Here is a 15,741-nt window from a genome sequence, read left to right as displayed (position 1 = left end):
GCAGCAGCTTAAACCACTGAGCCACCCAGGCGCCCCAAATATTAATTTTTTTTAAATGGCCAAAGTGAACTTTCCTTTATATTTTAAGAATGTAAATATAAACAACACATTAATAAATTAATGGAAAAAACAATTGAATTTTTTCAATTAAATAAAGGTGATGAATCTTAAACACTATATTCTTGAAAAAATAACTTGCCAGACTTGCATAGAAGTGAATTTTCTGAATTACATAAAAATAATATACAAAAAAAGTCCAGGAAGTATAAAGAAAAAATATGTATATTAGGCACATATATAATTTATATAAAGAAGTTCTTTCAGTTACTTGTTGTATAGTATGATAAAAGAACTATTTATTAATTTTTATAATCTATGGATCACTTGAGCTTGTAGTATGCAGTAGTAAATGGTCTGGGACAGGCTTGGCTGACCTCAGTTGCACTCTTCATATTTCAGTATCTTTATCAGTCAGCATGCATAGGTACAGAGAAAGATACTGTTTTTATACCTCACAAATAATTTTTACTCAAAATTTGAAGGCATTCCTCTATTGTCATATAGCATGCAATATTATAAATGTTGATTTTGCTGAAAATATAATTAACATTAGCATTATTTTATGTAGCTGCATATAAGCTACACATATATAATATCTATTTAAACACCACAGGGAACTTTAAGGTTTAGAAATTTTACCAAATAACTATAATTAATGTTATATTTTATATTTTATGTTATAATAAATATTTATTATTGGTCATTTGTCTTAAATGTCCCTGTGTTGGTAATTAAAGTAATTTGATCTAATATTTAAAAAATAGTCTTCTAATTATAATATAACCCAAACCACTGAGTATTTTGTTAAATTAATATATTTTTCTAATATTTTAAATCAATATAAACACATTTATAATGTTTTAATTAATATACATATATTTATATATTTGTATTATTAAATTTTTATTTCTACTTTTTAGTTAGAATTGGGTAGACAATTTTATGCATATCTTTTGTAAAATAGTCATATATATTCTAGTGAGAAAATTGCTAAAATCTTTTGGTATCACCATTCAGCTCATTCACTGACAGTTTTAACTGAACACTGAATAAATAAGGCAGCTCAAAGGATATCTACAGGGGATGATATTTAGGGTTCACATTTAATAGGTCTAACTACACAGAGTGATAAAAAAAATGTAAGCATAATGAACCCAGTAAATTAGTGATGAAAAAAAAGTAAAAGAAGCGAATGGATTCAAAAAATATTATAGATCATGACATGTTATTTCCAGACTATTAAACATGAGTGTGATGGGCAATTGTAGGTGCTTAAAATTTCTGTGACTCCATAAAGCATAATTAAACACTGAATGTCAAAAGAAAATCACTAACATTGTTTCTCAAAGGAAGGTGCATGACCATCTTTATCTGTATGCCCCCTGGGAGACTGACTAAAATTGTAAATTCATGTCCATTATCTGAGGTTTAATGAATTAAAATAGTAAGTAGAAGTGTCTGGAATTCTTACTATATAGGTAAGACCCCAGGTAATCCTAAGGACACGACTACATGAGTCACACCACATTAGGGAGGAGAGACTGGCAAGAAAAATCTTCATATGTATGGTGATAATTAATTTTTTGTGTCAAATGTATCTGGGCCACTGTGTTCAGATATGTGGTCAAACTATTCTGGGAGTGCCTCGGTGCCTCAGTGGATTAAGTGTCCGACTCTTGGATTCAGCTCAAGTCATGGTCTCATGGTCATGAGATTGAGCCCGAATCAGGTTTCATGCACAACATGGAGTCTGCTGGAGATTCTTTCCCAGCTCATCTCCCTTCCCCTCTGCTCAACCTCTTCCTACCACTCATGCTCTCTTTCTCTCTCTAAAATAAATAAATCATTTAAAAAAAAAAACAATAAACAACAGTATTCTGATGTTTCTTTGGGAATGTTTTGGGGTGAAATTAATATTGAAATTGGGAATCTTGAGTAAAGAAGTTTGCCCCCCATGATTTGAGTGGGTTTCATCCAATCAACTGAAGGACCAAATAGAACATAAGACTGACCTTCCCCAAACAAGAAAATAATCTTCCAACAATTGGTCTTCAGCCTTGAACTATAAAATGAGCTTTCCCCTGGTTCTCCAGCTGGCTGGCCCACTCTGCCAATTTTAGACTTTGCCAGCCTCCATAATCCCATGAGCTAATTCCTTAAAATAAATCTATTTCCCTCTAAACACATTCTGTTGTTCTGTTTCTCTGAAGAACCTTGACTAATATGCTCATGATGCACTGACTGGCCTTCAGATTCATATTTACCTCATACTAGCTTATATTCTATACACAAGGATCAAAACAATCCTGAACATATACCCTTCCTTACTGTTAGGCAGAATTGCAAGGGAGAACTGCCCCTACAAAGTACAAACAGACTTTTGGAAAATCCCCCCAAAAAAGGAAAGCTGCCATATGCCTGATCTTTAAGATGCTTGCAGATATTTTGTTGGAGTTTTCTTCTTACTAAAATTGTTTTTCAAATATAATCTCTTCTTATTAATTGCAGATTTGGTTTGATTTGGTGGCTCTGTAGTCCCATGTAGTCCCATGTGATCAAGGGTGGACCGCACCTAGAGACCCTGCCAACTGTAAGTGATTTGAACTTTTCTCTTGTTCAGTAGATCAGAGATGCTTTTCTGAGTTAAACTTTGAAGCCAGTGCTATGGACATTTCATCTGTTGAAACATGGTAAGGAATTACTTTGATTCCTTTGGGCAAAGAGACTTGTTTTGGCTTTTTTGCATAGCCTCTTCTGTTTTTCTTCAACTCTCTGTACTAGGAATTGTGTGAGAAGTGTATTCTTGGCTCCTTGGGTCCCTGGTGATGGGATTGTGCAAGGGAATTATTTGACTGGGATTGCCTCGTGGCCTTTAAGTTAATACATTTGACTTAATTATTTGTGGGTAACTCTGTGTACCCTCTCCCTTCCCACTGACTGTATGTTCTATAGTTACAGTACTAATTTTGTTAGTACCTCTAAAAATAACAATTTCTCTAAGGGTAATTTAGTAGTAAAATGGCTGGGATGCCTGGGTGGCTCAGTGGGTTAATGCCTTTGCCTTCGGCTCAGGTCATGATTCCCAGGGTCCTGGGATCAAGCCCCACATTGGGCTCTCTGCTCTGCAGAGAGCCTGCTTCCCCTTCTCTCTCTGCCTGCCTCTCTGCCTACTTGTGATCTCTGTCTGTCAAATAAATAAAATCTTTAAAAAATGTTTAGTAGTAAAATGGCTTCCCTGGCATTCTTAGAGTCTGCCATTTAATCCATGATTTGCTTATTTCTCATAGTATATGGAAGCTAAAAAGTCACTTTCTCAACCTAAGTTTAATTAGCAAAGCAGTAATTTCCATGTGTTTATTTGAGCCTGTTGAAATTCTCAAGGACAACTTGTCCCCCTCAACTGTTGCTCCCTTTCTAACCCAACCTCAAGTGCACTTCCAGCTTCCTTGTTCCATCTTCCTACTCTTCAAATCCTTCAAATCCACTTTCAAGCCTTCAAGCTTACCTTGACTTCTTTACATTTTCGTATGGACTGGTACAGCCCTAGGCATTGAAAGGAAACAAAATTGGGCTAAAGTTTGTCCAGAAAGAAAACAAATCCAACAAACTTCAAAGTCTCAGTGATCTCTCAGAAGGGTCTGTTCCCACAGGCCTTCCAACACACTGGGTGAAGTGACACTCCCAGCGATGAGTACTCTATAAACTTCTCGATAGACAATTAGACAACTCAGACCACACTGAACACCTCACATTATCCCACCATAATCTCTCAGAGAAGATAAACAATCTCTGATGGGATCAGAAAACTTACAATGTGATTTCATTTTTTCTAAACCACTTTCTATGTCTCTTCCACCTCTCAAAGCCCAACATAGGTTTTCAAGGATTGTTAATCTAGAAGGAAGAGATTTACTTAGTAAGTGAGGTGTTGATATTTGATGTTCACTCTAAAGGAATAACCGTGGAAGACCTGGATTCCCCCTGACTCACTCTTGCCCTGTAACAGTTCTAACAGATATCCCAGCTCTCCAAGTCCTCAACATTTCCTACATTCAGAACTCACATTCCTAAGTCCCTTTGTGCTTCGTAATATGTAACCCTAAATATGTAAACCCTAAACTATCCCAGTGTCCTTTGAGATCTAAAGCTTTTGAAGGCATCAGATCTCTTTTTCATGGATGCTTGACAAAGACCTTCTGCATATAATTCCAGCTTCTACAAGACCCTTGTAAAAAAGCCTAGTTATCTATCCTTATGAAGTGTAGATTTGTTGGTTTTTATTATCGAGATATAATTTACATATAACAGTATGTAAGTTTAAGGTGTATGACAAGATGATTTAATATATATATTATATATAATATTATTTAATATTTAATATAATATATAATATTATTTAATATATATATATAGTGAAATGATTACCACAACAAAGTTAGTTAATATATCCATCACTTCACATAGTTATAATAACTTTTTTTGTGTATTTGGAAACTTTTAGGATTCTCGCCCTTAGCAACTTTCAACTAAACTTTACAATATTGTTACCAGTAGTCACCATGCTGTACGTTAGATTTTCCAGAACTTATTCAGCATTATGCAAGTGAAATAAATCAGAGGATGAGAAATACTCTACCATTTCACCTATATATGGAATTAAAAAAAAAAAAGTCTTCAGAAACAGAGTAGATTGGCAGTTTACAGGGGTAGGAGATAAAGGAAATGGGTGAAGATACCATGAAGGTAATATGAAAACATCATATGAGCCCTTTGTTTGCCTATCTTCCCAATCACATACACTTCCCGGACACTATCCAGAGGAGGAAATCTCAGTGAATTGAGGAGATAGAGATTGGGAATACTGAGATTGCTCAAATTAGAAGGTTAGAGGGATAGAGTACTAGAAAGGAGAGATTAGACGAAGAAGAGACCCACAAGCCTGCACACAGGCCTTCTTGAGTACTGACTGCTGAAATTCTAAGCTGTTCATGCTTAGAGTAAAACTCTACAGACCATTAGTAGAATGACTACCAGGGACCTTTAAATGGAATAAAAACTAATTTTTTTTTTCTTTTTTTTTTTTTTTTTGTGAGAGGGAAATGATGTGGGTGGGGGCAGAGGGAGAGAGAATCGTAAGCAGTCTTCACAACCTGTGTGGAGCCTGATGTGGGTCTCAATCTCACAAACCCGAGATCATGACCTGAGCCAAAATCAAGAGTTAGACACTTAACTGACTGAATGGGATGTAGGGATGCAGGCATCCCTACAAACAACTTTGACAGAGTTTTGAATAATCAAGGAAGACAGACAGCATTAAACATCTGTGATATTAAGTTTTGACCCCCAGTAAGAATACACTTTAGGGATAGTGCTAAATGAAAGCTACAATGAAGAATATGCTAAGATTGAACCTGTATAGTCATGAAAACACTACTCTAAAAATTCAACTATATCCAAAGTAACTGACATACCTGCAAGAAACAAAAACAAGACAAAAACAAAAATCAACACCATTTTAAGCAAGTAATATAATATAATCCTGAGTTTGGCCTTACAAAATGAGCTGGAAGAAGGATCAGTTGTTGCTAGGGGTGGGGGGGGGGGGGAGATGAATAGGATAGAGCACAGAGGATTTTTAAAGGCAGTGAAAACACTGTGTATATTATAATGGTGTATACATGTCATTATACATTTTCCCAAACCCACAACAAGAGTGAACCCTAATGTAAGCTGTGGACTTTGGGTGATTATGATCCGTTAGTGTAAGCTCATCAGTTGTAACAAAGTGTCACTCTGATGGGGGATGTTGATGATGGGAGAAGCTATACATGAGTGGGAGTCAGAGAATCTAAAAGAAATCTTGGTATCTTCCTTTCAATTTTGCTGTGAACCTAAAATTATTCTTAGAGGTTGGGGCAACCTGAGGGTTTTGAAGGGTCAAGGGTGGGAGGTTGGGGGAACAGGTGGTGGGTAATGGGGAGGGCACGTTTTGCATGGAGCACTGGGTGTTGTGCAAAAAGAATGAATACTGTTACGCTGAAAAAATAAATAAATAAATAAAATTAAAAAAAAACAGAATATTAAGAGAAGCAACAGAATATAAAATATTACCTCATATGAAATCAAATGGAGAATTGTAGAGGATGTTTTGTGTAACAAAAAGAAAAGCATAGCTTACTGCCTGGTGAGTAATTAGTTCCACATATTATTAAATAATGCATTCATATTTCTATGTTATTTATTCCTTGTTATTTAGTGATAACCACTAGAAGAAGAGAGATGTAATGAATGGTTTTCAGACAACCAATAGTAACAACGTACAACTTTAGCTAATTAAATTACACGTTTGTTAAGAAATTTCAACATTGCCTTATAATTTGTTTCAAAAGTAGAAAACTTTATTACATTACGAGAACAACACAGTGTCAAGATGTTCCTGACATATGCATGAAAGAGCAAATAGAATTTTGATAAATTTGTATTTCTCTTGCTTATAAGTAACTTAAGAGGAACACAACAGCAACAACAAATACTAGAAGTTTCCTAATTCAGTTTATTAATCAGCATAAATGTGAATGTAAAAAAGAAGCTATGGACTGTTCTCAGTTATCAACATTTTAGGCTGAATCATACGAAATTGCCAATTTTATAGGTCAAATAAATGAATGCCAGCAATTTCAAATATTTCACCTTATATAGGTACTGACTGAATTAAATATGAGAAACACACTAGTATCATGTTTTGAAGTTTATAGGAATAAATCAACATGGGCCAACCTTAAAAAATATATCGGCACACTTTATTAATATATTAAAAATTCAAAAATACATAGAACCATCTTTATGGATGCTGATAACAATAGCAAATAATTATATGGTATGTCAAAATAAAACCATGACTTAGACAAGAAAAGACATTATTTTGAAAGGCCCCTACAATAGGGAGACCACTGTGACTTTAGGATTGCAATTGTTTCAAACAGAGAAAGGCTTTCCTTTCATGGGTAGAAGTAAGTAAAACTAGCAGGAACTTTGTGGGGAATAGTGCAAGCAGTCTGGATGAGCAGGAGGCAAAATCAAGTGCCTCGACAGGAAATGTTTCTTTCCGCAGTCAGGAGATTCTGGGAATAAGCTATTAAAGGGCATGTTCTGTACGTTAGTGCTTGCTTAAAGTTAGGTTGATCCAAAGTTTAGGGCTTAAAAGGAGGACAGAAGCCTGACTGAAGTTAGTCAAGCCTAATGAGTGGTTAACTAATAGAAAATTGTGAGTACTTGGTCACTTCCAAGGTACCAGGCATTGTCCTATATTCTTAATAAATATTTATTTAAATAATAAAGTTCAAATTCTGCAGAGTTAAAAAATGATAAATTCTGTACTGATTCATAAATCTTCACAAAGTAATGAGTCAAAACCAGGTCATGGGGCTGTAATTTACTTCAGAGGAGAAGTAGGAAGTATGATCCTCCACAAAAGTTGGTAGGTTTAGCACTGGGAAAATTTCTGAGCATCACAATCAATAAATCTTGTGTATAAATTCAGCATAAAATTTAAATGACCTATAAAATAGCCCATAGGCTATTAGGGGAATGGTGATGTTTATTACATCAGTAAATTGTTCTATGAAATAAGGTTCTTTTAAAAAAGAAAAAGGAGGGGGGAACATGAAAAACAAAGTTCTGTTATGAAAACAATCGTGTTTACTTGGCACAACACATTGAGTAATTGTCATTTTTTCAGGCCAAATAATAAAAAAATTTATTATTTATACAGAGGAGACAGGAAATTTTTGTGGCAATCGCACAAAGTAGAATATTTGGATGTGCACGCAGTCCTTTTCTATTTCACATATTATTGTTTTGATTTTGGACGTGTATCATGAAATAGTCATAGCTGAAACTGAGTCTATAATTAGATACATATAGGCTCTTTGATACATATATATCATCTTTGATACAGATATATGTATCAAAGATACACTATTATTAATACTAAAGGAATAACAATATATTATTTATATATCATCAAAAATGATACAGATATATGTATCAAAGATACACTATTATTAATACTAAAGGAATAACAATATATTATTAAATTCTAGTAGTGCATTTATAAGCATTAATATAATGATGGTATTTTCTCACAAACCAATATAGATGATATTTACACCGATTTATAGAAGTGGATATGCTGCACCAAAAGAAAAAAGATGTATGTGTAATATGCATATATTCTATGTGAAGTATTAGGTACATGTAGGCAAGAAAGCTTTGACGTGTGTGCAGAACTTAATGAAAAAGAAAAAAATGAAGTGTTATATCCTTTTTGTTATTTGTGTTTGAGTAAGTTGTGGCAATCATAAAGTAGTGTAGAGCTAAGTGAGGTAAACTTTATATAGACAGTTATTCATATTAATTCACATTATTAAAAATACTCTTGAACAAAAAAAATTACAGAGCGGTTATTGAGAAAATACATATATATGTTTCCTCAATTTTGATTACTCCTGTCACACCATCTACTGGTAGCTTTTGAGAATGCTTTTCAATCTCAAAAATCAATTCACTTTGTCTAAAATATGTTAAGCTGTTTTTATTGACAAAACATGTTTCACAATTTGTTCTTTATTTACTTAATCATTAACTCCAGGAAAAAAAATCTCTAAAATTATGTTGTTGTCTCTGTTCTTTAAACTATTACTTGCTTTGGCATTGCAGTATACATTGGAAGATAATAGTTGCAATCTCTCTGAGTTTAGAAATCATGCAGGTGAACTTGTTATGCTAACTGTAATGCTAACTGGTACTTACAATTCACTGATTTGAAATCAGTTTTTTTTTTAATGAAACCTCTGCTATGAATATACACACAAATATGTACACGTCTATAGTGTGTGATGTTATGTACCATCACAGATACTATAGTTTTTTATTTTATTTTCTTATTTTTACTTTTTTATTCTTTAAAGATTTTATTTATTTACTTGAGAGACAGAGATCACAAGCAGACAGAGAGGCAGACAGGGAAGGGGGGAAGCAGGCTCCCTGCTGAGCAGAGAGCCCCATGTGGGGCTCAATCCTAGGACCCTGGGATCATGACCTGAGCCAAAGGCAGAGGCTTTAACCCACTGAGCCACCCACGCGCCCCATAGTTGTTTAACTTTTTTTTTTCATTCTTTGCCACTATCTCTCCTCTTACTATGTGAATCAAGATTAGGGATCTATGTGGGAAAATGAAAATCATACTTTGTTGATGAGTGCATTCTTCTGTTCAGTGTGCTCTAACAAAACATCAGAGACTGTATGACTTAAACAACAGAACTGATTTGTGCACAGTTCTGGCGTCTGGAAGTCTAAGATGAAGGTTTCAGCAGGGTTGGTTTCTAGAGACATCTTTTTCTGGTTTGCAGACCACCTACTCACTGTGTCCACACAGGCCTTTCTTCTTGTGCACACCGGTCATCTCTTCTTCCTATAAAGAAATCAGTTCCTTAGGATTAGGGCTGCACCTATAACGTTAATTGATTCCTTGAATGCCCTGTCTTCAAATACAGTCACATTGGACTACGGCATTTCAAGATATGAATTTGGGGGGATACACTTCAGTCCATAATGTGGAGGTATGAATTGTCATAGCTTAAAAAAAAAAAAAAAGTTCTTGTAATTTGCACCATTGAAAACTTTTGTTTCTTTATCCATACTTCAGGGGTATGTTTTGCTAACAAATATGTTCATTTGTGAAAAATTGACATGACTGAAGCCATTTTAATATAGAGCCAGAGCAGCCATTGCAGAAAAACTGCCTTACGCAATCTTCATTTGAACGGAGTTAAACCCTCTGGCAAATGTATTGGGCAATTGCTTGAGAAGTCAGTGGGGGAATGGACTTCATGGTCTCAAGACTGATGGTTGAGGACATTCTGAAGATAGAATCAGTAGTCAATCAATGTATAATTCAGAGTAACTTAACCAATTAACACCCACGGGGGTGGGGGAGATAAGAGAGAGAGAGGGAGAGGGCACATATTTGAGCAGGGGAGGGGCAGAGGGAGAAGAGAATCTGAAGCAAACTTTCTGCTGAGCAGGAGACCCACACTGGGCTCCATTCTACAACCCTGAGATTATGATCTGAGCCAAAATAAAGAGTCAGGCGCTTAATTGACTAAGCTACCCAGGTGCCCCAGAAAAATTTCAACTCATATAATTTCCCCCTTTCCTTTCCTTCATAAGACTCCTTGCCTTTACTCTACAAGTGAGACAATATTTGGGTTTCTACCCAAATCTGTGCTCCTTGAAACTTTTGATACCTAATAAAAACTCATTCGTTGCATTATGGCTTTTTTATTTTTAGGTTCACACATCATAGTATCTTTAGAACATAAATTCTAAGCAAAGCTTGCTAAATGTTTTCAGGTTGAGGCACACAGAGAACACTAGAATACTATACAACCCCCTGGCGCAAAGAGAGAGGACCAATATCAGCAAGAGGGCCCATATGTCTAGGACTCACCGGGATGTCCATGTACAGAGGGTATCTGTAGTCTGAGTTACATGGGACACATTTGTGGTAATTATTGATGCTGGGTACACTGAGGGGTTCTGGCATAAAGAGAGAGAATATGGGAATAGTTACCAAGGGGAACTTGATATACTGCATTAATGTATCCTTCATTTAAGGAAAAACAAGATAGAGAGTAGACAGACACACTGACAAAAGATGAAGCAATTATTGTCATTAATGTCTATTATTCAAAGATAATTTTTGATCATGTATTAATTGATTATATTTTAATACTATTAAAGTGATGTTTGGGTAAAATTTATTAAGATAAAAGATTTTGTTGTAATGTTAAATTTTAAAGTCTTATTCTACAGAATCAACATTTACAGAACTATGACTGTAATGAAATCTGCCATAATACTGAGCATTTGCCCCTGGAGGTAGGAATGTAGGTAATTTTGTTCCTATTACTTTCTTATTGCTTCCTGTATCCATGAAAATAAACAGAATTTATCTAATAATAAGTAAACCTTAATTTTAGCATGTGATTTTTGCATATTACGTTTGCTTGGACTGAATTGTCTTCCCAGAATTTTTATGCTGAAGCTCTAACACCCCATGCGACTGTATTGGAGATAAAGTGCTTAAGGAGATGATCAAAGTTATACAAGATCCTGAGGGGAAACTCTGATCTGATAGAATGGGAGCTCTTATGAGAATATGGAAGATGCCAGAGTGCTCTCTGCCTTGTGAGGATATAGGTAGAAGAAGGCTGTCAAAGGGAGGAGTACCTCACCAGAACACCACAATGCTAGCACCGTGATCTCAGACTTCTTGCTTCCAGAACTGTGAAAAAATAAATTTCTGTCATTTGAGCTACCCAGTTTGTGGCATTTTGTTATGGCAGCCCAAACTGACTCATACAGCCTTCTCACTTCATAAATATCTTGTAGCTTTTCGTAATACACACACACATATGCATATACACAGATGTATATATAATTACATATAATTAAAAATATTAGTATTTCAGGAGGTATTTTACTCATAAGACTATGTGCATATCAAGCTCCTAGGACTCTCTGGAATCCTAAAAATATCGCTCATTTTCTTGTACATTTTTGAAATCTTTCAGTGGTAATTTATGGTTATTACTGCAGCTTTATCAGAAATTGACACAAAAGGTTATGCCATTTGACACTGTTGCATGGTCGAAGCTCTGCATTCACCTGCCATGGTTCTGGAATTGCTTTGTCTTCTGAACTATGTGAGTCCCACGTCTGAGGCAAACATTTTGCAGGCCCAGATTGATCCTAATCAATGCGATGTGATAACCCTGGGATGAACATAATTTTCACCTTGAGAAGAATGGAGATGGCTTTCTATGAGAGTCAGTCTGTCTATTGCTTCTACTTATACATCTTGCCCAGCCTTGAGGTGGCTGAATTCTACTCTTGGTTGTTTTTTCACTTGGCAATTGGGTTTTTGCTTCTAGTCCTTTACAATCCCATGTTTGTATTCTTTCATGATTGACTAATCTTTTTCTGTTTTAATTCCAAATTCACTACACCTGAACTGTGGAGGGCTCTCATTGTCCCTTAGCATATCCATATCACCTATCTATTTAGACCAAAATATCTTCCTATTCCAGTGTTTGATACTGAATTTCTAAAGTCTAAGTTCAAAACTTGCACAATTGTGCTATTTGGGGCAATACTCTGGACACATAGCCTTGACCATAAAATAACCTATTCAATGGAGTCATTTTACATTTGGAGAAATTAAGAAATGATTTGGCCACGCTTACACAAAGGGATATTAGTTTCCTATCGTTGGTCTAATAAATCACCTTCCAAAAATTTAGTGACTTAAGGCATTGTAAATTTAGTATTTTACAGTTCTGTAGGTCAAAATAAGTCTCACTGGGCTTCAGTCAAGTGTCAGCTGGTCTGCTTCCTTCTGGAGGCTGCAGAGGATCATCTATATTTGTCTTGTCCAGCTTTTGGAGGAAGCTTGCATTTCCTGATTGTTTCGCATTGTTGTGATTGTGAAGCATTGCAATGGTATCATGTCAGCCTCTGCCTCTGTCATCCTGTCTTCTCTTTCACTCCAACACCACGGTCTCCCTCCTACAAGGATCCTTGTGATTACACTGAGCTGTCAATTTAAAGACAAAGTCCATGGGTAGGAGAAACTGTATTTGAAAATACTGTTGTGATAGGAAGAAAGCTCTGAACTCAAGATCTGTGTTTCAGAAAATAGGCAAAATAAGATTTGTCTTTTATAGAGTGGAGCAAACAAGTAGAAAGACTAGAACATAGGGAAGTGAGATAAAAAGGTGGTCCGACTAGATAATAGATCAGAGGATGTTTTACCCTGAGGCTAGCCTGTTTTCCCACAGGGGCTCTGAGGAAGGGCTGTGTACTGGCTCAGGCTGCAGGGGGCCAAATTTCAGGCCCTCGGGTGGGACAGAATCTTAACAGTATTTAATAGGAATTTGTTATGATTGATGAATAAGGACAAAATAGTTTAATCATTTATGAGATCAATAATAGGAATATGGAAAGTGTGCCTGGTCCTAGTGTAGGTAAACATGGGAGGGGGTGATATCTGTGAGTCTTAGTTAAGTCACATGGGGAAAAGTGATTCCTTGCATTAGTAATTTTCCAGAACACAGAAGCGTGGAGGATTTCTTTAACCATCACCGAATGTTCTCTAGGATCACAGGTAAAGTTCAAGATCATCAGGGCCACCTGGAAAATCCAGGATAACCTCGCTTCAAGACGAGTCAGTCTCAAATTGAGAACACAAATACGGGATTATTTAACTTAATCTCCCCTGAAAATACAGGGTTGAGGGCATTATTTAGTTTAACTATAAGTGGTTAGTGGAGAATCCTGGAAAGATACTTGGTTTTCTTTTCTCTCTCTCTCTCTTTTTCCTAAGATTTATTTATTTCATTTGAGACAATGAAACGAGTCGGAGACGGAGAGGGAGAATCTCGATCAGACTCTGTCGCTGAGCACAGAGCTGGACGCAGAGCCGGATCTTTATAACCTCAAGATCAAAACGTGAGCCAAAAACCAAGTCAGACGCTCACTGACTAACGCCACACAGGCACCCCTGGTTTTCTTATTTTTTTCTTTTTAAGATTTTATTTATTTATTTGACAGAGAGAGATCACAAGTAGGCAGAGAGGCAGGCAGAGAGGGGGGGGGGGGGAAGCAGGCTCCCTGCTGAACAGAGAGCCCAATGCGGGACTCAATCCCAGGACCCTGAGATCATGACCGGAACAGAAGGCAGCGGCTTAACCCACTGAACACTCGGGCGCCCCTAGTTCTCTTATTTTTAAACAGCAATTTCCTGTCATAGCCTCTAGAAGAGCTGGTCCTTTCCCAGGTGTCTGCTGTACCCCTGTGTTGCCTCAAACTGGGGTCACTTCAACATGGGTCTTGAGCCAAAGGACACGACCAAGCCAAAGAATGGGAAAGGGAAAGGTTTTACCTACAACAAGGAGAGAACACCAGGGATATATTGCCCAAAGCAGTTTCTCCTCAAACAACTGAACTGGGGACGTTTTAAGCTACTGGTGCACACATATTCACGAAGAGGCTTGTGCAACGGGAAATTCAGCTTGGAACTGGGGCAAAATCTTCTTTCGGTGACAAAGTCCAGGTCTTAGTTGACTGAAATTATGAGGGCTGACAAGAGCATCACTGATTCTCTGCCTGCAGTTAGCCTAATATCTGCCTGCTCAAAGGGGTTTCATTCGTGCATCAGATCAATCTTTACTTTTGAATGGGCACCAGGAGTTTTACCACTGATTTATGGTCCCTGATGTGATTAGGCTATCTCCTGGGCTGATCATGCCAGAAAGACCCATGATAGCACACAGGATAGAGGCTTAGATGGGACAGATGGCACAGGATAGATGGCACACAGTATCAATGGGAAAACAATAAATCAGTCATGAATTCCTAATGGAGCCCTGATGGAAAACTGACACTGGGCTAAGGTGAACTTCGTTGTTTGGCAATACTCTGCATTTTTATATACTAATACCCCCAAATATCCATTTTTATATACTAATACCCCCTGGTTTGATATAGAGAGAAAAACAAAAGACCCATATTTGGAGTCTTCCCAGAGTCTGCTCATTTGTCTATTTCTTTGGCTGACTTTAACCTACATCCTTTTCGTATATATTTGACCTTAACTGTGGGAATAATATCGTTCAGTAAGTTCTGCATGCCCTTCTTGAGAATTATCAAATCTGAGGGCAGATTTAAAATTCCTCAAACTTGCAACTGTTGTCAGAAGAGAAGGCAGTCTTGTGGAGTACTGTGTGGCCTCAAACGCTGCAGTTTGGGTAACTGGACATTTGGCTTGAGAAGTGGAATTTGCTAAAATGGACCCGATTCATGGGAATGTGTGGTTTGGGGGGAAGAGATGAGATGGTGGGGGATGAACATACCCCTGAACCTTAGATGGCCGTGGGGGGCAGTCACCATTTTATGGAATTACAGCTGTGTTGCAGGCAGTTACTACAAGTAGAAGGTACCAAGTAAATTTAGGAATCACAGATCGAATTTCTGAAAAGCTGACTCCTTGGATGCATAAGGAAATGCAAATAACAAAAAACAACTGAAATATGTAATCCCCTGCTTATCGTTACCTCTCATAGCTACCACACAAATAAGACAGAGTGTTGGGATTAATCTTGATGGTGGGCTATCCTTGGATCCTAGTCAAAGTATCAGTTTTTAGCTTCAGAACCACTATCAGAGGGGAAAAATTGAGCTAATACAACAGATAATGTATAAAATCAGGATGATTTGCAAGAGAATAGAAAAAGGAAAGGACCTGGAGTATCAACACAGCAAGGTGAAGGGTTTTTTTGTTTGTTTGTTTTGTTTTTTAAAGATTTTATTTATTTATTTGAGTGAGAGCGAGAGCGAGCGAGCGAGACAGAGAGAGAGAGAGAGAGAGCATGAGCAGGGGTAGGGGAAGCAAAGGGAGAGGGAAAAACAGACTCTCCACTGAGCAGGGAGCTCAATGTGGGGTCAATCTCAGGACCCTGGGGTCATGACTAAGAGGAAGCAGATGGGTAACTGCCTGAGCCACATTGGTGACCCAGCAAGATGAAGATTCTTAAACAGTTACTAAGAAATGGGACAAAT

Source organism: Meles meles, chromosome 3, assembly GCF_922984935.1.
Source record: "Meles meles chromosome 3, mMelMel3.1 paternal haplotype, whole genome shotgun sequence".
Taxonomy (NCBI): Eukaryota; Metazoa; Chordata; class Mammalia; order Carnivora; family Mustelidae; genus Meles; species Meles meles.
The sequence above is the reverse complement of the archived record's forward strand: the minus strand, read 5'-3'. Positions refer to the sequence as shown.